The sequence below is a fragment of the Artibeus jamaicensis genome, unplaced genomic scaffold, assembly GCF_021234435.1.
Source record: "Artibeus jamaicensis isolate MK-2021 breed Jamaican fruit bat unplaced genomic scaffold, CSHL_Jam_final scaffold_847, whole genome shotgun sequence".
Taxonomy (NCBI): Eukaryota; Metazoa; Chordata; class Mammalia; order Chiroptera; family Phyllostomidae; genus Artibeus; species Artibeus jamaicensis.
Window position 1 is genome coordinate 23,098,894 of NW_026522057.1, and position 23,691 is coordinate 23,122,584.

General features: G+C 49.9%; 1 protein-coding gene across 2 annotated transcripts in view; it reads right to left on the reverse strand.

The window, feature by feature from the left end:
* The window catches only part of TMEM51 (transmembrane protein 51), a 58,838-nt gene that overhangs the window by 33,870 nt on the left and 1,277 nt on the right, over window positions 1-23,691 (reverse strand). The gene's annotated exons all lie outside the window — the stretch shown is intronic.

Sequence of the window (23,691 nt, forward strand, 5' to 3'; positions counted from 1 at the left end):
ATAGCCCTACATTTATGCCAAAAATTTGCTGATATGGCTTTACCTTTAATTAGAAAATGTCAGCCAGATGTGTACATTATACACTATATGGATGGCATCTTATTAGCCCACCCTGATCGAAGTCATTTGCAGACAGTTCTAACAATGACACTCAACACTTGACGAGCTTATGGATTAAAGGGCACACCTGAAAAAATCCAGACACAACCTGGGCCGGATACTACACACTAACACAGTCTAAGAAAAAATACATTAAATACACTAAACGATTACCAGAAACTTCTTAGAGATATTAATTGGACTAGGCCCTGCTTACAGTTGACTACGGCTGAGTTTAAACCTTTATTTGACATACTTTGGGGTGACTCAGACCCCAGCTCCCCACGCAGCCTTACCCCAGATGCTGAGGTAGCCTTGTCTAGGGTAGAACAGGCTACAAATAATCAAAGTCTTCGAGTCTGAATTGTTACAAACGCTGGTTACTAATCATCTTATCCACACCACATCCACCAACAGGATGTTTTTGGTGAGACGGCCCCTAGAATGGATTCACTTGCCCGTTTCACAAAAGAGGATTGTGATGTCTTATCCCTCTCTGGTTGCCATGTTAATATCTACGGGAAGATTAAGAAGTAGAGAATTCTTTGGAGTAGAAATGTCCAAAATTATTATACCCCACAACAAAGAGCAGCTGCAGTTCTTATTCCAGTTTCATGAGGACTGGGGAATAGCACTTGGCTCTTTCACCGGGCAGGTGACATTCCACCTTCCGCCACATCCTTTACTGCAGTTCTTAAACGAACATCCTATCATTTTTCCAAACAGAACATTGAGTACTCTGCTCCCCCCTCCTGCTGCCTTAGGTTTTACTGATGGCTCATCCAATGGAAAAGCGGTTAACTATGATTAATAGTATACCATTTGTTAACCAAACCACAGAAAACTCTGCCCAAAAAACTGAAATTGCAGCCATCATTTTTGCATTTTCTCAATTAGAGCATGTCCCCTTTAATTTATACTCTGAGTCTCAATACAGCGCTCGGCTATTTCCTCACATTGAAACTGCTTCGTTGCCAGACTATAAAACAACTATCTTTCCTTTGTTACGAGCCTTACAAAAGCATATTCATCAGAGAACACAACCCTTCTTCATGGGATATATTTGGGCTCGTACTTCCATCCCAGGACCTCTCCATGAAGGAAACAGGAGAACTGATTTATTAACTCAAAATATTATCTCCTTATCATCAGTAGAAGAGGCTACTAAGTCCCACACCTTACATCACCAAAATGCTTCTGCACTCAGACAGCAGGTCCGCTACCTAGAGCATCTGCTCATGACATGGTACACAACTGTGGTCATTGTCCTACTCATAGTTCTTGTCTAGTGCCGGAGTTAACCCTCGAGGACTCAGACCCAGTGATCTCCGGCAGACGGATGTTACTCACGTCCCATCTTTTGGTAAACTCTGCTGTGTGCATGTGTGTGTTGAGACCTACTCACATGCTGTTGTTGCTTCTGTGAGGACCAGAGAAGCTTACAAAGATGTAGTAGAGCATCTATTTCAGGCATTTCCTTATCTGGGGATGCCCAAGGCTTTGACAACAGACAGTACCCCTGCTTATACTAGTAAAGCCTTCAGAAACTTTTATATTACTTTCAATATAGAACATATCACTGGCATTTCCTACAACCCCCAAGGGTGAGCTACAGTGGAACGAGCTCATCAGACTTTAAAAACTGAAAATTGCAGGAAGGAGAGTTTAAGTACTGTTCCCCTCATAAAATTTTATATCATGCTCTTTTTGTTCTTAATTTCCTTGATGTCAACCCTGATGGAAGTACAAACTTCCAAAAACATTGGAATCCGAGAGTAATAAACCTAAGCCTTTAGTTAAATGGAAGGACCTGCTGACCAGGCAATGGAAGGGTCCTGATGTGGTTCTAACCTGGGGAAGAGGACATGCTGTGTCTTCCCACAGGACGTGGACTCTCCAGTTTGGATGACAGATCGTCTAATCCGACCCTATGGACAACTGCCGCCGTTTGACTCCACCACCTCCACCGCCAGCGAGCACGCTGCCACAGAAACTTCCATCAACTCCCCAGGAGCGCCGCCCTTCCCGTTCCAAGAACCCCTCTTGGTGAACAAGCCGATTCCACCACTCTGCAACCTGAACCTACCAGACAGAAGCCGCCTGGCCTGATCAGCACGGAACACCAAGCCCCCTACTTGGGGCCAGATCAAGGCGCTCACTGAGGAAGCAGAAAAGATTGTGACTCAACAGCACGTGGCTAAAACCCCTTCTACCTTGTTTGTTGCCATGTTGGCTGTGCTCGCATGTCAGGTATCTTTTGCTTTCACTTTAGAAAAAAATACATTGGGTGTGGTGGATGGCTCTGCCTGGTTCTAGGAATTGTAACTCTACGCCCTGTGGCTAAGGATGACCGAGTGACCTCTGGAATGCCAGCCGCAGGAGACAAAGCTTGTCTCTGGTAGCAAATGCTGCCTCAGTTTTCTCCCTGCTCCCAAAGCATGGTCGGAAGTCCTTGACTGGTAAGACCCCTCACAGCAGGGGGCAACCTAGGCCAGACTCGATCACTTGGGAGGCCATGATGGAAGGACTTGGGGGGCTGCAACAAAGAGCAATGGACTCTTGCCCCAGGCTTTGAGATAGCCCGAGTCCCCATGTTCTCTGGGAGAAGCACTTCCTGGCTCTAATCCCCTTAAACCTGAATACCCGATGGGGAGGGGTGCAGCTCCTTGCCTTGCTAGAGGGTGTCCTGGGGAAAAATCTGGCATCACAAAGACTTCCTGATAAACCTGTGAAATCTGCTCTGCTAAGAGTGCTTTCATTCATATGTTAAGGGTTCGAGCAGGAAACCCTAAAACTCTGTTCCTGACAGACACTGAATCAGACTAAGCCCTCAGATTTCTTTGAAATGTTATCTACAGTCTGATCCTTGCTACCCTATATTCCTGCGTATTACACAATCCAATAAAAGCCCCTAGAGGAGGGGGCTCACCGCCTTTTCCCCTGAGAAACTGGCCACTGCTCAAGGCCTTTTTCCTCTGGGAGAGGCCTTGGTCACCTCTCCTCCCCAAACAGATCATGTCTCAGTCATGTTTACTCTCATCCGTGGCACATGGGGGGACCTGTGAGGAAAGTCACCCCCACAATTGGGCATATATCCCTGAACCTGCTATCCTTCAATTGGCCAGGTGGGCAACTGAAGATACCCCTTTATATATAACACCAAACTGTTGGGGGGAGAGTCCAATTCCCATATCACCCTGCAAACTAACGACAGTCTCACTTTCTTAGGAATTTCCGATTCGCCACCTACCTGCTTTTCCTTTACGGGTGATCCTTCCCCTCCTGGATGTTTAAATTCTTATCTTAGAACTAGACTCACTGACTCTCCCCCAGCCACTAAGAGACTCGAAGACCATCAAAGCCTATGAGAAATCTGTTCTATAACTAATCCCACTCTGCCTCTGGGCAAATCTCTTGTTATCCCCTTCAGCATATTTTCTTCTGGTTCTGTCTCTGGAGCAGTTCCACCCAATTCTTCTATAGCACAACGGTATTCAGTGGGATAGATGGATGGTATCTTGACCAGGACGGTTGACAATAAACAACACATTTAATCTAAATTATGGCAATTAGTTGTCACCATGGATGCTGTGCACTTAAGACACCCTAACAAAACTACCGCTGCCCCAGAAATTCATTTTATTCAGGCTTGTGTATAAGCTCCATATGCCGTTTTAATAAAAGGGTCCAAAAGTGTGCTAGACACTACTATAGAAGGTAAGGAAACCCTTATCTACTCTGTCTCTCGCAAAGACTGCATATGAACTAATTACATTTCTCAAAGAAGCCAGACAGATGTAGTTATAATTGTCCCGCAGCCACCATATATCATGCTCCTTGTGAAATTAGACACACCTTGATGTGACAGTTCAGGTCTGCAAGCTATCCAGGAAATGAGCAATGCACTTTCAGGTCAGAAAAGGTTTCTGGGGGCTTTAACAATCGCTGTCACTGCTCTCACAGTCACTATTGGAGCAGGAGCAGCCTCCACCACTGCTTCAACACAAGAGGTCCATACAGCCCGGCAGGTAGATCAGTGGACAAAGAATATTACTCAGAAATAGTAAATAGTAGGTTCCACAGGCCTAACGACTATACTTGATTTAAAAAACAAATAAGGGGGGAGATGTTGGGAACCACCCTGCCTGGTTTTAGGAGCTGTAATCCCCACATGGCTAAGGCTGAGTGAGCAACCTTTGGACCTTAAGCCACTAAGCAGACAAAGCTTATCTCCCTGGCAGGAGCACCACTTCTGCTCCTTTTTCCATAACTGGCCTCCAGTGCTTGATCAGTTAGCCAATGACGGGAAAGATTCCCCAAGTAGGGAACGACCTAAGACAGGCATGATCACGTGGAGGGCCCAGGGAAGGACTTGGGGGGCTAAGGAGAAAGGGGGTGATGGACCCTCCCCCCTCGGCTTTGAGGAAGCTTGAATCCTCAGTGTGTCTGAGAGAAGTCTCCGAGAATTCCTTGGTTATCTGCCTCCCCTGCCTGACTTAAGCCTGAAAACAATGACAGAGGGTGGTGCAGCCCTGTGCTGGAAAGGGTGGGCTCCCCGGGTGATTAGGCCTGAGAAAGGATATGTAAAATTCTGTGAAACCTGCTTTGCTAAGAATGCTCTTAGTTAAATGATAAAGTCCTGAGCAGAAAATGAGTTTGTTTTCCTTTATAATTAATTTGGCACTTATCATTGGAATTGTGCTAATTGGAATCTGTCTTCTTTCAGTCGCCTTCTGACTCCTTGTAAGAGGAATCAGAGGAGTATAATTAGAAGTGGAAACCTTGCGCTTAAAAAAAAAGAGAGATGTCGGAAGCTGACCAACAGCCATCCCTTGACACTGTCGGGATGGATAAGATGCATCAGTACAGCAGAAGCAACTGTGGCTAAATTTCCTGTCTATCTCTCCCTTGCATGTTTGTTGTTGAGATTAATAAGTGGTGGGATTTTTAGACACCTGCATTTCAGGCCCAATGATCCGTATAATCCCAATGAAGTTGTACAAAATGATTTCTTGGCCAGAGAACAAAATTTCCCCCCTAATGAAGTAGCCCCTGATTATTTAAAAGTTGATGGAGTAACAGCCCCTCCTCTACCTTGGACGGGTATATATATTAAGGGAATTAGGTAAAGAAGCAGGAGAAGCTGGTTAACTATTACAAATTAAGCACATAGAAACAATTACCAAGGAGTAAGAGTCCATAGTACATAAAGAAATATTTTAGACAGAAAGATAGTTAACTCAGACAACACAAAGGCCTTGTAATAAATTTCCTATAACCACTGCTCAGTCTAGCATATCCTTCTGACCCGTGCCAAATTCTAAGAACGTTAATAAACATCTATTCATCAATAAGACATTTAAAACTCTGTACACACAGCTATTTCTAATTGTCTGATTAATGGCTCTCCTGGTCAAAATAACCTTTGTTTAGCATAACTGAATCTATGGAATTTCCTGTACTTTTCCTAGTTACCTCTGTATTGATTTTTTCTGCTTAACTGATCACGCCATACACCTGTTCCTTTAATGTTATGCAACAATATTAAAATAAAGCTTAAATCAAACTCTGTGAGTTCGGTCAGACCCACAGAGGCTGGCTTTTCTCTGGCATTCAATCGGGTGTCTGACTCTTCATTCAGGGCCTGCACCTCAATCCTCCGGGAACCCTGAGACCTGCACTGAGCGAGGGCGGGGACTGAGCGACTTCACTGCACCGGGTCTCAGCTTCCTCATCTGCAAAGTGGGCGTCGCAATAGAACCTACCTCAGTGCACTGTGGTGAGGTCTGAGTAAAACCACCCAGACGAACCCAGTAACCCCGTGCCTGGCCCACAGTGAGTACTCAGTAAACGTTACCGAAAACTGTGCATCAGCATTACCTCCTGAGTGGCCAGTGTCACCTCCCTCCCACTGGAGACTGTAAGCCTCATGAGGACAGGACCCTTGTTGGACAAAACTACACCCAAACAGGTGTCCTGGGTCTTGGGGTGTTCTCCAAATCCCCTGACCAGGCAGGTGACTGATAATTGTTCCCTCAAAGGGCTCCCCAGGTGGCTGAGAGGCCCCCGTGGTGAAAGGAGGTTCTTCTGGGGTGTTTGGGGTGTTTAGGAGGTGCCCTGGCTCTCGGAGGCAGAGCGACAGCAGACTGCATGGGCCAGAATATTCCTCCTCTGTCTCCCTCTCCAAAGGGCACTCAGATGGCAAGGAAATCTCCCACAAGGCCCAGGCGGGATGAGTCAAACCAGGAAGGAGCCTGGAATGATCCCATCTGAGCCCCTCGTTTTCAGGTGCTGCGGAGTGAAGGTTGTCTCAAGATAATAATTTGAACTATCACACATGGGGCACAGCACTGGGGAGGGAGCATTCTCATCCATGTGTGACAGATACCCAGGAAAGGGGGGCCCAGAGGGACTCTACCCAAGGTCCCTGAGAGGAAGGGGCCAGGCAGGATTAGAACCCGTGACTCCAAAGCTCTAACATCAGTCTTCTTACATTGGCCACCTGCCAGGTTTCGAATCAGGCAATTTTAACTCAAACGAATAAACAAGCACACAAACAAACAACTCAAATCTAACACGGAACAGGCCCTGCACAGAGACATCCTGGGAGAGAGCTCCCGAGAGACCACTTTCGAACCCATTACCGATCATCCACCCCAACGGCTGCCCCTCCATTCTCCAACCCCCTTTGCAATTCGGCTGTTCCCAGAAAGAGCTGTTTTTTTGTTTATGTGTCCTCCTCTGTCATACGGCCATCCACGTCACTTCAACCCTTTCCATTCCCCACCTCCTCCCATTCACCACCACCCTCTTCCTCCTCTAGACTCCCTAACCACAGGGCCAGGGCCCCCGTCCTCCCTGTGACCTGGGCGTCCACTCCCCTGCTCCCTGCACCCCTCACATCCACACTCCCAGGTCTCCAACTCCAGCTGGCAGCCCAAGGGCTGTATCTGGCCCGAGAACATATCTTACTGGACCTGTGAGGTGCTATTTATTGTATACAGTGTGGAGTAGCTTCCAGTATTGAGCACATGGATAATCTCATTTATGAAACTCGAAAATCTGGTAGCCCTGGCCCAAACTCTCACTCGTGAGAAGCATGCCCCGTCACGGCCGCGCCCTTCCCACTCCCGGCCCTCTCACAGCTGGCCACACTCTCTCCGTAAATCTCCTGCTGCCTCATTTTAGACATGTTGCGTGCGTGACCCCACATTCAGGTGGTCCCCCGACTCATTTCTTGTTCCTTCGCAAATCTCTTCTTTTCAGTGGTTCTTCCTGCTCCCACCCATCTCCCTCCTAATTACCAGGCCTGGTCAACGGCAAGCCAGGAAGACAGCCCTCACTAGAACGTGACCTTGATCTTGAAGTTCCCGGCCTCTAGACCTGTGAGAAGACAATTTCTGTTGTTTAACCCCCCCCAGTCTGTGGTATTCGTTACACCAGCCTGAGCTGTATAGTGGCTACAGGCCCTTTACTGAGGTGGGGAAATCTCGGCAAAGAATGATAACACAGGCCTCCAGGATGCGAGTCTCAGAGCTGAGACAGACGTGGTCAAATGGTGAGATCCAAGCACTGAAGCCCACGGAGGTGCGCCCACAGTGCAGAGTCCGGTGTCTTCCTCAGAGGCCTGTGCGCACTTGGCTCTGAGGCTTTGCCTAATGCTGACAGCTCTTATTGCAGGGCACCCCACCCTTCATACCCAACCCTGAAAATCATCCTTCCCTTCCCTTTCTCCTCGCAGCTGAAATGCAAACCCTGTTTTCTTACTGCTGCTTTCACTTGCTTTGGAAATGACAGCTCCTTTAAAAGCCCACTTCAAAGTCAAGGCTCCCTCCCTCAAGCAGCCTGGCCCGGAGGCGTGGCTTTGGTCCACAGGGCAGCAGGCAGGACAGCCCCTTCCAACGTGCTTTCTTGGGGAGGCAGTTTGTTCTTCCACGGAGGGCACCGCAAGTCACCAGGTGTCAAAACAACAGACACCCAAGGAAAGGCAGTTATGGCAATGTCTGGTGCGTGGCAAACCGCCGAGGACGCAGGGTTTTAGAAAGAGAGTGTTGAGGTGAAGCAGGGCTGGAAGAGGAATGGCAATGATGGGGTAAAATTTTTTAAACACGGAATGTGTGAACTTCGCCTACAGAAGAAATAAGCAACTGCTACTGATATGAATTGACACCTGGAGTGTGAACCGAGACTCAGGAAAAGCAAGTCTAGTTCTCACGCTGTTTTGAAAACAGTCTGGGTAAGAATATGGTCAGGGTGAGGCCCAGATTCCTGAGAAGAAAGAGCGGACTTAGGACGCACTGGACATCGCCCCGGGACATGTCTATCTGAGACTGTTAACTGTGTTAAGCACCACAATATTTTGGGCCCGAAGTCTGGTACACATTACATCATCGACACCCCACAACTCTCTGTGGGGAAGGGAGGTATTATGTCCACTCTACAGATGAGTAAACAGTATCAAACCAGCAAGGCTGTCGCTTGCCCAGGATCACAAAGCTATGAAGCATGAGACCGGTATTCTAACCCACATGTGTCTGGCCCCAGAGCCCACTCTCCGTCCCATATGCCAGGCACGCCACACCGGGCTGGACATCTGAATCAACTAGAAAGTGTGTTCAACATCCAGCGACCAACAGTGTCCCCAGGCCCTGCCGCCGGACACCGGGCTGGGCACCCACCAGGCAATGGCTGCCCATTAACGTCCCCACTGACCGCCCTGAGGCCCTGTTTTGGGGGCCAGACCTCCTGGCTTCTCAGGTGGACATGGTCTCTGGTCCCTTGGACCTCCTTCCTCCTTCATCTTCACCCCCACCCCCATAATCGTGTAAGACCTGATTCTTACAATAAATCCCTTTTTCCTACAAGTCATAGCGGCTCCGGCTCCCTGGTTCACCACGAAGGAGACCATCGTCGGCTGTCCCCTGCAGACCTTCCCATCTAAGGCAGCGGTTTCCCAAAAGCGGTCCCTGGATGGCATCTCACAACCTACCCTGCATCGCCAGGGGCTTGGGACACATGCAAATTCATGGGCCTCACCCCAGACCTCCCGAATCAGAAATTCTGGGGCAGCATCCAGCGATCTGCTTCTACAAGTCCCCCAGAAGCTGCTAAGACGTGCTGACGTGGAAGACCCACTCACGCAGGCCTTTAAAGAGCTGTCCTCTCCTTTCGTTGGGGATGACGTCAAGTTCTGGGCAGAGACATGACGGTCACACAACACAATGAATGTGCTTAAGGCCACAGAACAGCACACTAGGAAATCGTGAAAATGATTTGGAAAAAACCCTCAATTAGCCAGAAACCACCCACAAAAGGCCACATATTGCATGACTCCATTTATCTAAAATACCCAGAAAGCAGAGGAGAAGCTGCCGGGGGTCGGGGAAAAGGACAGTGGGGAGGGAGTGAGATCCTTTGGGGGCTGAAAAGGGTCCGGAACGGAATGGAAGTGGTGGTCGCACGGCCCTGTGAGTGTACCTACTGTGTGCCCCGGACCGTTCACCTTTAAATGGTTGATTCTACGTCACGTGACTCTCTGAGGCCAGACACTAGGGTCGGGACAAGTGTTTACTGAGACGGCTCACGAGGCAGGTGGCACAGGGTGGTTTCCTCCTCACCCCAACCCGCAGTGGCATCGTCACTCTCTGCCCCCCCCATAGATGGGGACCCAGGCAGTCGGACTCCAGAACCCACATTTTTAACCGATACACCATTATACCTGGACACCGAGTTATGTCTTTGTGCACAGGACAGAAACGAGACATCAGCCAGAGCACCCCTCGGTCTACAGTGAAAAGCAGGTTCCTGGTCACTCAACTTTTCCCTGCCCTGAAGGGAGGGAGGGGGGTGGAGACCGGCTTGCTCACATGTCCCCAGCCCAAGGCCTCCTGACTCAAAGACCCACGGGCCACCAGAAATGGTTGGATTTGGAGTAACTTGTCAGAATAAAAAATTTTTTTAAATTATGATAGTAACAGCACCTCGAAACTGTATTGAACATTTACTATGTCTCAGTACTTTTTACATGTAGACATCGAATCCTCACAAAAGTCTTTTTTAAAAAAATTTTCTTTAAATTTATTTTTATTTTTAGACAGAGGGGAAGGCAGGGAGAAGAGAGAGAGGGAGAAAAACATTAATGTGTGGTTGCCTATTGTGTCCCATAACGGGGACCTGGCCCGCAACCTAGGCATGTGCCCTGACTGGGAATCGAACCGGCGACCCTTTGGTTCACAGGCCGGAGCTCAAACCACTGAGCCACACCAGCCAGGACTGAATCCTCACAAAATCTTAAAACTACTCTCCCCGTTTGGAGAAATTAATCAATTGCCCAAGTCACCGAGGCCATTAGAGCTAGCACTTGACCTTAAATCTGTTCCTTTAATACCCAGTGTTACGCGTTCCTCCCTAGGAGATCTAGAAATTTGGAAATAGTAAACATTCAAATTTTTGAGTTCTCTGTATCTTTTAAGTATGCCAGCTTTGTCATTTCTCTTTTCACATTCATAGATCGGCATCATTTTCTTCGTCTCTCTGAGTCTTCCCCATCACCGCCATTTTTAACAGCCCCGTGGGACCCCCTGCGTGGAGGTACCATCGTGTATTTCCTGGCCTGGGGTTGGACCTTTGGGTGATTTCCACCAGAAGACCCTTCAACTGCTGAAAAGCATTTTAATCAGGGTGCTGACATTTAGCAAAACCCCTCCCCACAATAAGCAGCAACATGCAACCTGCTTTGCAGGGAGGCTACTTGTGGGAGAAAGATGCGAGGCCCAGGCAACAGCGTCGCTGATGCTCGTTTATTTCGGGTACAAACTTCTGGGGGGGAAAGGCTTTCCTTTTTGCGTGCCGAAGGCAAAGTCGAATGTCTCTTAGGTTTTACCCAGCTCAGTCCTCAAAAGGATGAGCTCAGCTCCTGGGCAATGAGGAGCAAATGTTCTCCAGAGTCCCCGGTTATCTCCCCACTTCCAGTTCTGAGGTTACCTACCAGGTAAATTGTGCTAAAAGCCAGCATCCCTGTGTCTCACCAGAGTGCGGTGGAGAAGAATACAGACTCTGAAACAGACTGCCCGGGGTTCACATCCTAGCCCTACCACTTACTGGCTGTGGATGGTGTTATTAGCTCACAATGAAAGAAGCCTGGGTCCCAGACTGTGTGGAACAAAGACCCTGCCTTCCCCAGCCAACACTTTAAATTGTAACTGTGACCTGAGTCACTTAAGTCCTGGAGATGGAGGGGGAAGATGTGGGGCTGTTTGCACAGTAGTTAGCATACTCCTGACTCAGTTTCCCCAAGTCACAGAACTGTTTTGAGTATCTGTGAGTTAACAGATGCAAAATGCCTAGAATAGCGCCTGTCACAATCGTGATGGAAATTTAAACTAATACTATAAATGACTTGTGAGGTCAGACTCTCTCACCAGCCAGCCAACGATCTGCCTCTGTCGGGACCACCCCAAGATGAGGGTGATGGGAAGTCCTGGATACCCCGCCCCCAATTCCAAGAATATTGACTCCATCAGGGAGGGATACTTCCCCACACATCTAGGGCTTTCATCACTTGCCGGATATGTCGCTGTCGCTGCCTCCCAGGAATTTCCCTAAACTCTTTTTGAGTGTTTTCAGCCTAAAACTTTCTTGTAGAGACATATTTGTCTGCTGCTGACCGTGAGAAGTTCCCAGGAACTGGGCAACTTCATCCCCGGGGAAAGCACACATGTGTTCCAAAGCTGCCAGCACACTTCCAACGTGTGATGAGTCAGCAGGAACAGCCAGGGCCACAGAGCGCCGCTACCTCCGCCTCCGCGGGCTCAGCGAGGCTCTGTTCCCTGTGGCCGAAGGAATCCTGTCCCCGGCTCCATCCGCCTCCAACCAGGAGATTAAGGGCCAGTGATCCTTAAATTCAGAACTTGTACCCCCAGCTCATTACACGTTTATCTCTGCCATTTATCTATAAAAGGTTGCTTTTCTCATACCAATGAGTCATGACTGGCCTTCCTTCCTTCCTTTTCTTTCTTTCTTTTTTTTTTTTTTTTGCACACACCCCTTTGGGAATCTGATGAAATCTACTAACCCTCCACAGAAAACTGTAGAGATAGAAGGTTTGATAAAACTTCAGGTGCTTAGTGGGTCCTTAAAGGCAATCTGGGGACCCTGATATGAGTTATCATGAGCTTAAAATTACCCAACAATTCCATAACGATCCTGACAACTGTAATATTTTATTGCTTTGATTACCAGGAGAACACCTCAGAGCAGCACTTAGAAGCCTCAGTTTGCTGCATCGAAAATTTCCGGACGTGTGGTTACCGCTGAGAAACAGTGTTGCGGGGCGGGGGGTCTGCAGGGCGAGGGAAATCTATGTTTCCCATTGCATAACCTTTTACATTTTTTTTTTTTTTTTGCCATGTGTAAAATATTTTCTAATAAAACTAATTTTCTAATTAAACAAAAAGTATCCGTAAAAAGTCATCTAAGTAAAGACCTCTCTGTAACCCATCCTTGCTTCCATTCCTGTGGCATGGGGAGCGGGGAGGTCAGGGTCAGGGAAAGGTCAGCTTCCTGCCTAGAGACTGGAGTCCGTGTTGACAGGGAAAGTCAAAGCATCGCTCGAGGAAAGATGACAAATCGTTTCCACTCTGTGCTCAAGGTGGGTCATTAAAGTTCCCAGTTCACGGGGAGGGTGTTGTGCATCTTTCATCAGGTCTCTCCACAGCCATGGTGCTGGGAGCAGCCGCCGGCCCAGCCTTGTTATGGAAGTGGGGGGAGGGGGAGGGGGGCAGGCAAGGCTGTGGGTCATAAAGCCGAGTAAATGCCAGGACAGTGCTGGGGTGGGTAGAGGGGAGGTCACGTAGTGGAGGCTAAACAGTCCCCCTGCATGTACCGCCCCCCCAATTCAAAGAGAGTCGCTCTGCATTACTTCGGTCCAACCCCGTGAATTGCCCCTCCTGTGGCTTGTCTGTACAGGGGACCGAAGCCTGACACTTCCAACGCCGCAGTGAGGAAGGAGGGCATGAGGCCGTTTGTGTAAAGCTCCTGGCTCTAGGCAACGTACACAGTAGGTGCTCAGTGAGAGTCCATCCCTTCTGCCCGCCCCTCCCTGGGTCATCAGCATGAAACTTTCTACGCTTGGCCATTTTGCGTAAAGATAAACATACATACTCCATGCAAACCCAGAAATCCTCCTCCCAGGTATGTGCCCCTGAGGCATGAAACTCTTACGTTCATCCTAAAACCTGAACACAAATGGTTTTAGCCATCATCACCAAAACTAGAACCACCCCAAATGCCCTGCACAGGTGAAAGGATAAGCACCGTGTGGAACCTCGTACCATGGAGTTAAATGCAACGTGGGGGGATCTCAGATGCGTGAAGACGAGTAAAGGAAGCCGGACTTGAAACAGCTTCCCGCTGTATGTTTCCATTTACGTGACACCCTGGAAAAGGCAAAGCTGAATGGACAGCACACATCAGCGGTTGCTAAGGGCAGGGTGGGAGAGGGGTCGACCACGCAGGGGGAACATGAGGGAATTCGGGGGCTGGTGTGGTCTTTCTGTCCCTTGATTATGGTGGTGATCACAAAATTGCTCGTGTTTGTCAAACTCGTAGAACTGTACATGAAAAAGGGTGAATTTTACAGTAAGTTAATCTATACCTTTTTTCTAATTAAACATATACATACGTAATACTGGGAGAGTGGGATCTTCACTCAGTTTGCTATAGCAAAACACTCAAGACTGAAGGGTTTAGACAATAGACATTTATTTCTCACGGCTCTGCAGGCTGGGAGCTCAAGGTCTAGGTGCCAGCAGAGGTGGCGTCCGGTGACAGCCAGCTCCCCGGCTTGTGGGTGGCTCCTTCTCACTGTGTCCTCACTCGGCCTTTCCTGGGTGATCTCTCTTCCTTTTAAGAGCACTAATCCTATTATGAGTGTTTCCCTCTCAGACAGAATCCAAACCTAATCCTGTAAACCTCATCACCTCTCAAAGACCCCGCCTCCTACTTCCATTACCTTGGGGGTGAGGACTCCATGTGGGAGTTTTACGGGGGCGGAAATTCAGCTGTAACAGGTCATTTTTCACGGCTGCAGATGGCCCTGCTTTGCTCCTGCCTCAGCTTCCCAAGGCTAAGAAGGGAGCCTCAAAGCTAAAATCCCAAAGGAACCACCTGGAATAGCTGCAAAGCCTTCCACAGTTTACAAAGCAACTCTCCTAGTAGTAAATCCTGGGGGACCCACCACGTAAACAATATTCATTTGAGAAAATAAGACATTTCCTCCTAAAGACAATACTTGTTGATTCCATGAAAATTTATGAATCTAGAGTCACAGAAAAATTTAAAATCATCGAGTTAGTCTGCCATCCACACCGACGGATAATATCTGTGCCGCTCAGACAGCTGTACGTATTCCGTAAACAAACATAACTTTTTTCTACAAACATGAGATCTTACTGCAATATGGTTTTGTGACCTCATCTTAAAGATGCTGTTGTATAATTAACAATTTTCCACGTCATCAGTATTCATCTAAACCATACTTTTTTCAGCAGTTGAGGAATATTCCAGGACATGGAGGGAGGACCCATAATTTATATAACCAACACCCTCCTGACGGACACACAGTTAGTTTCTATTTTATTGCTGTTAAGAAAAAATAACAGTATTGAAACCAACTCCTTACATAATCATGTTTCCTCCGGATAAATCCCCGTTACTGAAACTGCTGCGGTTTGTAATGCTTTTGCCTTGTACGTGCATTTGCAGACTGTCCCGGCCGCACTCCTGCCGTGAGCTCGTATAGGCACCTCGTCCCAATACTAGCATTCTTTCTTAACCTAAAATTGTACAGCTTTTCCAAACATTTAAAATGTCAGGTGAAAACCGGTACTGTTTTATTTGGCCTTTAAAAAAAATACAATGAGGTTGAAGGTTGTTTCTTTGCCCCCCCCCACCCCCCCATGTGTTTATTGGCTGACGGCATTACAGCTTTGGCCCATTTTCGATGAGGGCCCTCAGCCTCTCCGCCCTGATCGGAAAACCTCTTGTCTGTGCTCAGGAAACAGCCCCTTGTCTGCCATGAGTTGCAAAGATTGCTCCAATGTACCATTCGCTCTAAGTTTTTATCAATCATTTGCAATAATTTCTTTTATAATTTTACCTTTCCCTATTGTGCTTTGAAAGCCCCTCCCAAAAAGGGGTTCTAGAGTCTTCCCAGTGGAGAGACCTGGCAGACACGCTCAGCCCCAGAGACCCAGGTCAACATCACCAAGAAGTCATGCTGATGTCATGTGCATCCTGACAAGATGCAATGAGGACACTTCACCTCTGCAGGGCTCTTCCCTGACACCCAAACCCCACAGTGTCTAAGCATGAGAAGATGCCCCAGACCAAGCCACACTGGGGGACATTCTACACACTCCTGACTAGGCCTCTTCAAAACTCTCAAGGTCACGGCATTCAAGGACAGTCTGAGCCACTGTCACAGACCTGCTGAGCCAGAGAAGATGCCACACCTGAAGGCAATGTGGGGTCTGGGATCTGATCCCGGAGCAGCAAGAGAACAGATGAAATCCAGAGAAAGTCTGTCATTTTGTGAGTAGTGACGTGAATTTCTTAGTGACGGGTTTCTGCACTATTTTTGCGACTTTTCTAGAAAAATTCCGCACACTTATTTCAAAATAAAAAGTTAGATTAAAAAAAAAAAGTTTTGACAAGGACAGAGAACAGTCTAGGCAGAAAAGCAGAAGGAACAGAATGAAGAAAGCCGGGCAGGTTCATGGCACCCAGGTAGGGGGTGGAGAGAGGTGGAGGCAGGAAGTGGTTCCTGGTCCCTTGTGACCAAGGCAGTGGGTGGAGCTAGGGGTTGGGCCAGCAGGAATGGGTCTGGAAAGGTAAACTGAGTCTGAACTCTAAAAAGTCCAACCTCCAAAGGTTGTGGGTTATTGCTAAGCTGATTAAAAAGTCCAGTCTTCGAAGCTTTGAAAGCTAAGAACTTGGCCTACACTTAGTGTGTAGGCAGTGGGGACGAGGCAAAGATTTTGCCTCAGTGTGTGGTATGGCTATAGGTTTGTTATATTATGTGTTTGTTTCCTAATTTACTGACCCCTCCTCCCTCCCAGTGGGGTGTAAGCTCTACAAGAGCAGGACTGTGTCTCCATTAAGGACTACTCCCCCCCAACCCAGCACACCAGGCCTGCAGAGAGAACTCAGTGAATAACGCCAGACTGAATCAGTCTCGTTTCCAAACTAACTTTTAAGCATAAATTATATAAATGGCTTTTCTCAGCCCTGCCCTTCACATCTAATATCAGTCCGTGAATTAGAGTCTACTCCACCTCTGCGCCTTGGCACAGGCCGCTGCCCCTGCCAGGGGCTCCCTCCTCTGCTGCTGACCTGAGATTCCGGCTCAGACCTCACTCTTTCAGTAAATCCTTCCCCGACCCTCCGAGTGTGAGACACACCCCCTCCTTCAGGGCTTCCTTAGCACTGTCGGCAGCACTGTCACAGTCAGCTGCACGGTCAAGGTCCCCTTGCAGCAGGCTCTGCCCAGGACGCCCCGCCCGGCTCCGGCTCCGAGTCTGGCACACCGTTCCTACGGGCACATTCGTTTCCAGTGGCAGTCTGTGGACAGCCCAGGATGACTTTGCCCGAAGAGTATAATCTGCATGTGTCCCTGTCTGTAAACAGTCACCCAAAGGCAACTGCAATACATAACTGCTACCCACCCCCCCACGGCAGCTAATGCAGCTGTAGTACTTGGGGTCTGAAAGTGCATTTTGTGTTTTATCATATCCCCCCACCCCAGGCATCAACACAGCATGCCCGCACGCTGACCAACACGATCCCGCTCAGTGGGCGTGGGGAGATGCGGGCAAGGCAGAAGTAAGTACTGGTAAATTCTCTCTCTCTCTCTGTCCCCCTACTAGATCTACTAAAGGTGTCAAAGACATAAAATCCACCAGGAGTTAGCACCACCTGGTTTTACGTCAGGAACAGAAGACAGCAGAACCTTCTGGAGACATCCAGAACTGTGTACCCTGTGAGTCCACGGTCTTCACAAAAGGCACTTGAGTTCTGCTCAACCCAGATCTGCTGGGACTTGGGTGAGCCTGAGTCCCTTGGCTGCCTGCAGGATGCTTCCGTTAGTGAAGCTCTAGGGTCACGAAAAGGAAAAAGGAAGGAGAGATGCCAAAACGAGCTTTCTGATCCTACGATGTGCTTTAAATGCTGGCATCGAACACATGGATGTTTAGTGTGCCGTGGCAATAGAAACTGGGCTGTTGGCACCAGGCCACATATGGGTTGGCCTGTCAGGGGTTCAGGCTGCATGGTGAGCATGCAGTTCCGCCCCATAGCTCTGTCTGACCCTGACTTTACAGCCTCTTTGGGAGAGGTGTTTGGAGACCCTTGTCTACGTGAAGCCTGGGAGCCCCCCTGCCCTGCACAGGTCCTGGCCTCTGTTTTCTGGCCCCCATTTCTTCTTCTACGAATTGAGATGTCCAGGCGAGCGGCAGTTTCCAACTCACTGTCCTATTTCTAGCGTTGCAGATTCTTCTTAAAAGGATCTTTCACGCCCCTGACATCTGGAACATCTGTACACAGAGCTTCCTTCCAGCCGGCCCTGCTTCCCAGCGGCACTCAGCTCTGACTCTGCAAGCCCTGACTTGCTTCTGGGGCCCATCCAAGGAGCCCCCCAGGTCCCCAGGATCCAAGGTCCCCAAGATCACAGGCCACTTAAGGTTCCTACTGCACTGTTAGAGATATACAGAGGTGGGCAAAAGCTTGTTTACAATTGTAATACAAATTATAATACAATAGTTACTAACAATACAAGAATGAAACTCTGCTTCACGTACTCCTAATTGGAAAGCTACTTTTGCCCACCCCTGCGTTTATCTGGTGACTGTTCCAAAGCCGCACACACAACTGAGATGACAGGTTTTTCTTTCTCTTTTTTTATTTTTAGAGATTGTATTTATTTTTAGAGAGAGTGAGAGGGAGGGAGAAGGAGAGGTAAGAAGCATCTGTGTGCGAGAGAGACACTGACCAGCTGTCTCTCACACGCCCCCAATTGGGGACCTGGCCTGCAAACCCAGGTACGTGCCCTGACTGGAAATCAAACCGGTTCATGGGACCTGCAACCCAGTGGACAACACCGGTCAGGGCTGAGCTGACAGTTTTACTAGGGTTCTTCTCCCCGGCAGAAAACGCACTCTGTATTCAAGTCTACTCTCCTCTGTTTCACTGTAGAAAGCCAGGGGAAGGCCACTTACTGGTACTGATTTAAAAACTCACCAGGGGGACTGCCCACGGTCTGTAAACATCAGTGTAGGGAACCTCCAGGACTGCTTCTAGTGTGGACAATTCACATGACATTAGCAAAGCTGGGATCCTGTTAGGGGATGAGAGATGCCAGGAGATCCTGTCCCCAAGGGGAGGTGACCGACCTCATCACCTGAGTAGGTAACAAATTCTCTGCACATCTTCACCACTGAAACATTTGTTCTCTAAGAGGCAGGGTTTGCAGACGAGTATACTACACACTGATTTTTCTAGTGGTCCATACTTGCCATCACAATGCCTACCTCCGGGCGGGGGGCGGGGGTTGGATTTTAGGCAAGGGATGAAGACGATTGGGTGAGAACACTTGGCTGGGTTAAAACCAACACATCATGCCAGCTGGCGTGGCTCAGTGGACTGAGTGCTGGCCTGTGAACCAAAAGGTTACTGGTTTGATTCCCAGTCAAAGCACATGCCTGGGTTGCTGGCCAGGACCCCAGTAAGGGGTGCATGAGAGGCAACCACACATTGATATTTCTCTCTCTTCCTCCCTTCCCCTCTGTCTAAAAATAAATAAATAAAATCTTAAAAAAAATAAAATCAACACAGCAAAAACTCAGAAGAAACAGAACGTTCCCCCTCCATCCATGTAATCTTTGGATCGCACCCATCCCACCGCAGTGGCTGACCTCCTCCAACTCTAAGAGGCTCGCTGAGAATTGGTTTTGCTTTAGATTTTACACACACAGCCCTTTTCCAAGAACCCATGGCTTCTTAAATCCCCCGCAGCGGTGAATAATTTGCATAGCTCTACAGGATTTTGGCCACGGGAGAGTTTTGAGGGAGCCAACACAAAAGCTGGCCTCCTGAATGCCTTCCAGCCATCAGATGAGAGGCACAGATGAGACCAGCCGGCTGGATCCGGCGTGAAAAACTGTCACCCAGGGAAGACACGCGTTACGGTGATGAACTGAAAAATCGGGACACGGCATAGCACAGTGAGCAAACAAACAAACCAAACGCTTAAATAAAACCCCACAAATCAACAGTGGCCATCAGCATATTGCAATGGTCTCCTCCCAAGTTTTCTACAATGAACAGGAACTTTTTTTGTAATCTGGGGACTCAATCAACTCTAAAGCCTGTCCGTCAGAGGCACATCTTGAAGTGGGGTTAGAGAGAGGCACGTGCGTTTGATCGCGAGCTGACTCCCTGGCGTTAATGCCAGCCTGAACAGCCAGAAACTGAAGATGCCAAGATATAAGGTCTTCCATGTGCACCCCTCGTCTTCCACGGGCCCCTCAGCATTTACTCCTTCCCGACACGTGCTGTGGCCACCTCCAAAGCCCCTGGCGGTGTGGAGCGCAGGGGGAGAAAGGGGCTATTGGAGGGGGCAACACTTTGGGTTTCTTTCTTTTTCCAAGAATCATCCCCAAAATCCTTCAAGACAGATTTGGGGAGCTTGGGGTCTGATCCTGGCTTGGATCTCAGGCAAGCTCTGGGCCTCGGTTTTCCCATTTTTATTTTTTTTTAAATCATGGAATTTTTATTTGTTTATTTATTTATCTTTAGAGGGGAAGGGAAGAAGAGAGGGAGGGAAACATCACTGTATGGTTGCCTTTTGTGCGTCCCCTGCTGGGAACTGGCCTGCAGGGAACCAGCCTGCAACCCTAGAATGTGCCCTGACTGGGAATCGAACCACAATTGTCTGGTTCAAAGGCCGCGCTCAATCCACTGAGCTACACCAGCCAGGGCTGGTTTCCCCATTTTTAAAATAAGCAGATTGAACTTCCTGATGGCGAAGGCCCTTTCTGGCTCCACCTGCTAAGAGCTAAAGGGACCAGCAATCAGGTTGAAGAGCTGCTAATTCAGACCAATCTAGGGCAAGAGAGAATGAGGAGACTCTGGCTGCTCAGACCAAGTAAACAACACTGGGCAGGAGGCAGGGCCAACCCAGCAGCAGTTGGCACAGGGAAGGGCGGGGAGTGGGGAGTCAGCCCGAGGCCTCTGCTGAGACCCTCGGAGAGCCGCATCGAGCTTGTAGTTGGGGCCATCCCAGGAGAGGCAGGGCAGTCTGGCCTGAAGCAGGCAGCACCAAACAAGTGACCTGTTTCTTTGGGGGAGCCAGAACGCCCAGGAGAAGCAACCAGTGTGCCGAGGCTCAACTGGGGAGAAGGGAGGAGGAAAACACTGCCAGGTGAAGCCAGGCCGCCTGTCCAGGCTGGGGAGGAGAAGGACTGAGATGTTGAGAACCTCCGAACTGAACGGGGGCCTAAACAAGTCCCTGACCCAAATGCAGCCAAGCCTCCTGGGAGAATGCAAAGGACCCTAGGGGGGTCTGGAAGGCTGGGTGCCGGGCCTGCCTGGTACTGCATGTCTGGCTGGACCATGCGCAGTCCACTGCCTCGCCAAGGGAGACATAGCATGAAGAAGTACACTCTTACAGCTGTCCATGGCAAGGGCTCCTCCAAGCTTCCCAGCAGACACAATGAAAGTGAAAGCAAAAGCCAGTATCCAAAGCAGACCCTTCACCATGCCCCCCATCAGAAGGCAGCTGAGCTTCTGGAACATTCTGGGCACATAGGGAGAAAACTCTTCTCAGTCCCTCGAATTCCACCTTCAGTTGGAGCCAGGGGAAGAGAAGCCCAGAGCCAAAGCCCCTCACACTCTGGTCTCTTATGGCCCAAAAGGGTTGAGGGTTTATGGTCAGCCCCACAGAGGGAGGAAGGAACACTTGCCAGAACCAGGCCCTAGTAAGACAGAAACCCCCCACGGAGCAGGCTGCCCAGAGCCAATGTCAGCAGCAGACGGGCCGCTGGCTCTGCCTCCAGCTCTGCCTGTCCTCACACGAACAGGGGAACTCCTGGATCCTGGGACTTCTGCCACCAGAGAGCCGGAAGGCCACAGCTGGAGGGGCTGTGGCCCTGCCAGGGTGCCAGATGCTCGCCGCCTCTCCCGGGTGGAAGACAGGCTGGCAGTCTGGGCCTCGCACACAGTGCACAGTGGTCTACCCTTGACCAGCGGTCACGTGGTAAGACTGCATGTTAATCTCTGCCTCCCGTGGTGCTTCCGGCCCCTGCCCCTTTGTCATCCCCACTGCCTCCAACCTGCAGGGCAGCCTGCTCTCTCCCAGAAGCCTTCTCCAAACTTCCATCCAACGTGCGGCCAGAATTATCTTCCTGACGTATCAACAGGACCAAATGACTCCCCTGCTTAAAGAGCTGGAATGGAATGTGTGTCTTCCTTGATCCGTGCACACTGGGCCCTGAGAACATGGCTTGGGGCACAGAAGGCACTCAGCTGGCGTGTGTTGAAATGGTTCCAAGATATCTACACGATGAAGTCTCACCTGCAGTGACCTGGCCTCGCCTACCCAGCCCAGCTCACTCGAGACCCTCCTCTCCCTTTACTTCCCCATCCATCGCTACCTGAGTACCCCTGCCCAGCACACCCCATGACCTTCGTACCTCTGTGCCTCCAGCTCATGCTGTTCCATCTGCTCAGACACCCTTCCCCCTGTTGCCCTGAGTGACTCCAACTCGCTGTGGAGTAGTCTAACATCCTCTCTCAGCAGGAATTTTTAAAAAATATTTTATTTACTCTTAGAGAGAAGGTAAGGAAGGCAGAAAGAGAAGGAGAGAAGCATTGATGTGAGGGTGAAACATCAATCAGTTGCCCCCCATGCGCTTCCAACCAGGGACCTGGCCTGCAACTCAGGTGTGTGCCCCAACTGGGAATCAAACCGGGGACCTTACAGTTTGTAGGAAGACGCCCAACCCACCGAGCCACGCCAGTCAGAGCCTTAGCAGGTCTTGTCATGCTTCAGTCTAGGTTATTTTCTTTCTTCTGTTATCCTGTAAGCCCTGTAACATAACTTCCCAGAGTCCTTGCCAGGTGCTAGGTATGAACATCCTATTCCCATTTTACAGATGAAGAAACTGAGACACAGAGAGGCAAAGTGACTGCCCACCGTGGGTCATAGAGAAACTCCTGGGCGTGGTGGGGCCTGACTCTGTCACCACCTCGCTGGGACACTCGTCATTTACTACTCACTAGGCTGGGAACTCTCTGAGGCCCACTGGCCCTGTGTCCCTGGGGCGGGGTTGGCCCTGCCAGACGTGGGGAGGTTGTAAATCACGGAGCCATGGTCAGCTCAGGAGTCGTGAGGAACAGAGAGGCACTGCCAGCCTCCTCCCTTCTCTGTCTTCTGCCTTTTCTCCCAAACTGAGTGCGCTTCTGGCAAGCTGTAGAGAGGTATCTGGGGGCAAAGGGGCTCCCTCCCAATTCCATTTGGCCCTATCAACGTAGGTCGAAATCCTATGTGACAAGTCTCCAAAGGGTCAAAGTAGTTCACAGGTCCCAGAGCCGACCTCTCACTAAGGCAGCTTTGGAAAAGCAAAGGCCAGGGCCACCCTAGAGGGCAATCACCCCCCTGCAGCCTGCCCGCCGGCTGGGCTCCGGCCCCGCCCACTCCCCTTCGGCCCCACCTAACCCGGCTTAGTTCCCAGCGCCTAGACCACCCAGCGCCTAGACCACCCGCGTGGCTAGAAGGACCTGGCACAAGTCACAGGAGCTCTTCCGTGTGTACGTGCGCTGCACAGGTGCCCCAAAGGCTGTTTCCGGCCAGGGAGTGTCCGGGCGGGGGTAGGGAAACCTGTGGACGTCCAGGCTTACAGTTCCCTCGCCCTTGGTTAGGAAAGATTTCTTTCTGATATTAACCATCCCTCTAAACAGACGTGGCACTCCCGGGCCACACACCTCCGTTCAGGGCGCAGAATACGGATCTGACTTGGGTTCTAAGGACTTGCTAAGTGCCCGGCACGAGTGCCCACCTCACCCCAGCAGGTTATCGTTCGCACTTTACAGCATTTTCAGTGAAGAAACTGAGCTCCACCCCACTTTGCCTACACTCTCTCCCTTGCCCTTTTGCTTCCAGTACAACACACACACATACATGCACGCGAAAAAAGCCTCGATTTCCAGAAAGCAGTTAACGGATGGGAGAGGGGAGAGCTTGCGGGCAGGACTGAGGCGGTTTCCAGGGACCTACCGGGAAATTCTGCTCTAAGCACCGGTGGAAGGCGCCTCTTTGTTGAGGCCAAGGGTTCAAAACCCGCCAGGCGGGTGGCGCCAGTCTCCGCCAACAGGGGGCCCTGGAGGCCGCTGCCTTCCCCTGGCTGAGGCCAGCGGCCCCAGCGCGATGCCCTGTGGGCAACGGTGTCTTGCGCTGGAAGGGCGCTGCCCCAAGGGGTGCGAATGCGAAGTCCTTCCGGCGCCCGACCCGGGGCGGAAAGCTCTCGGACTGACGGACGG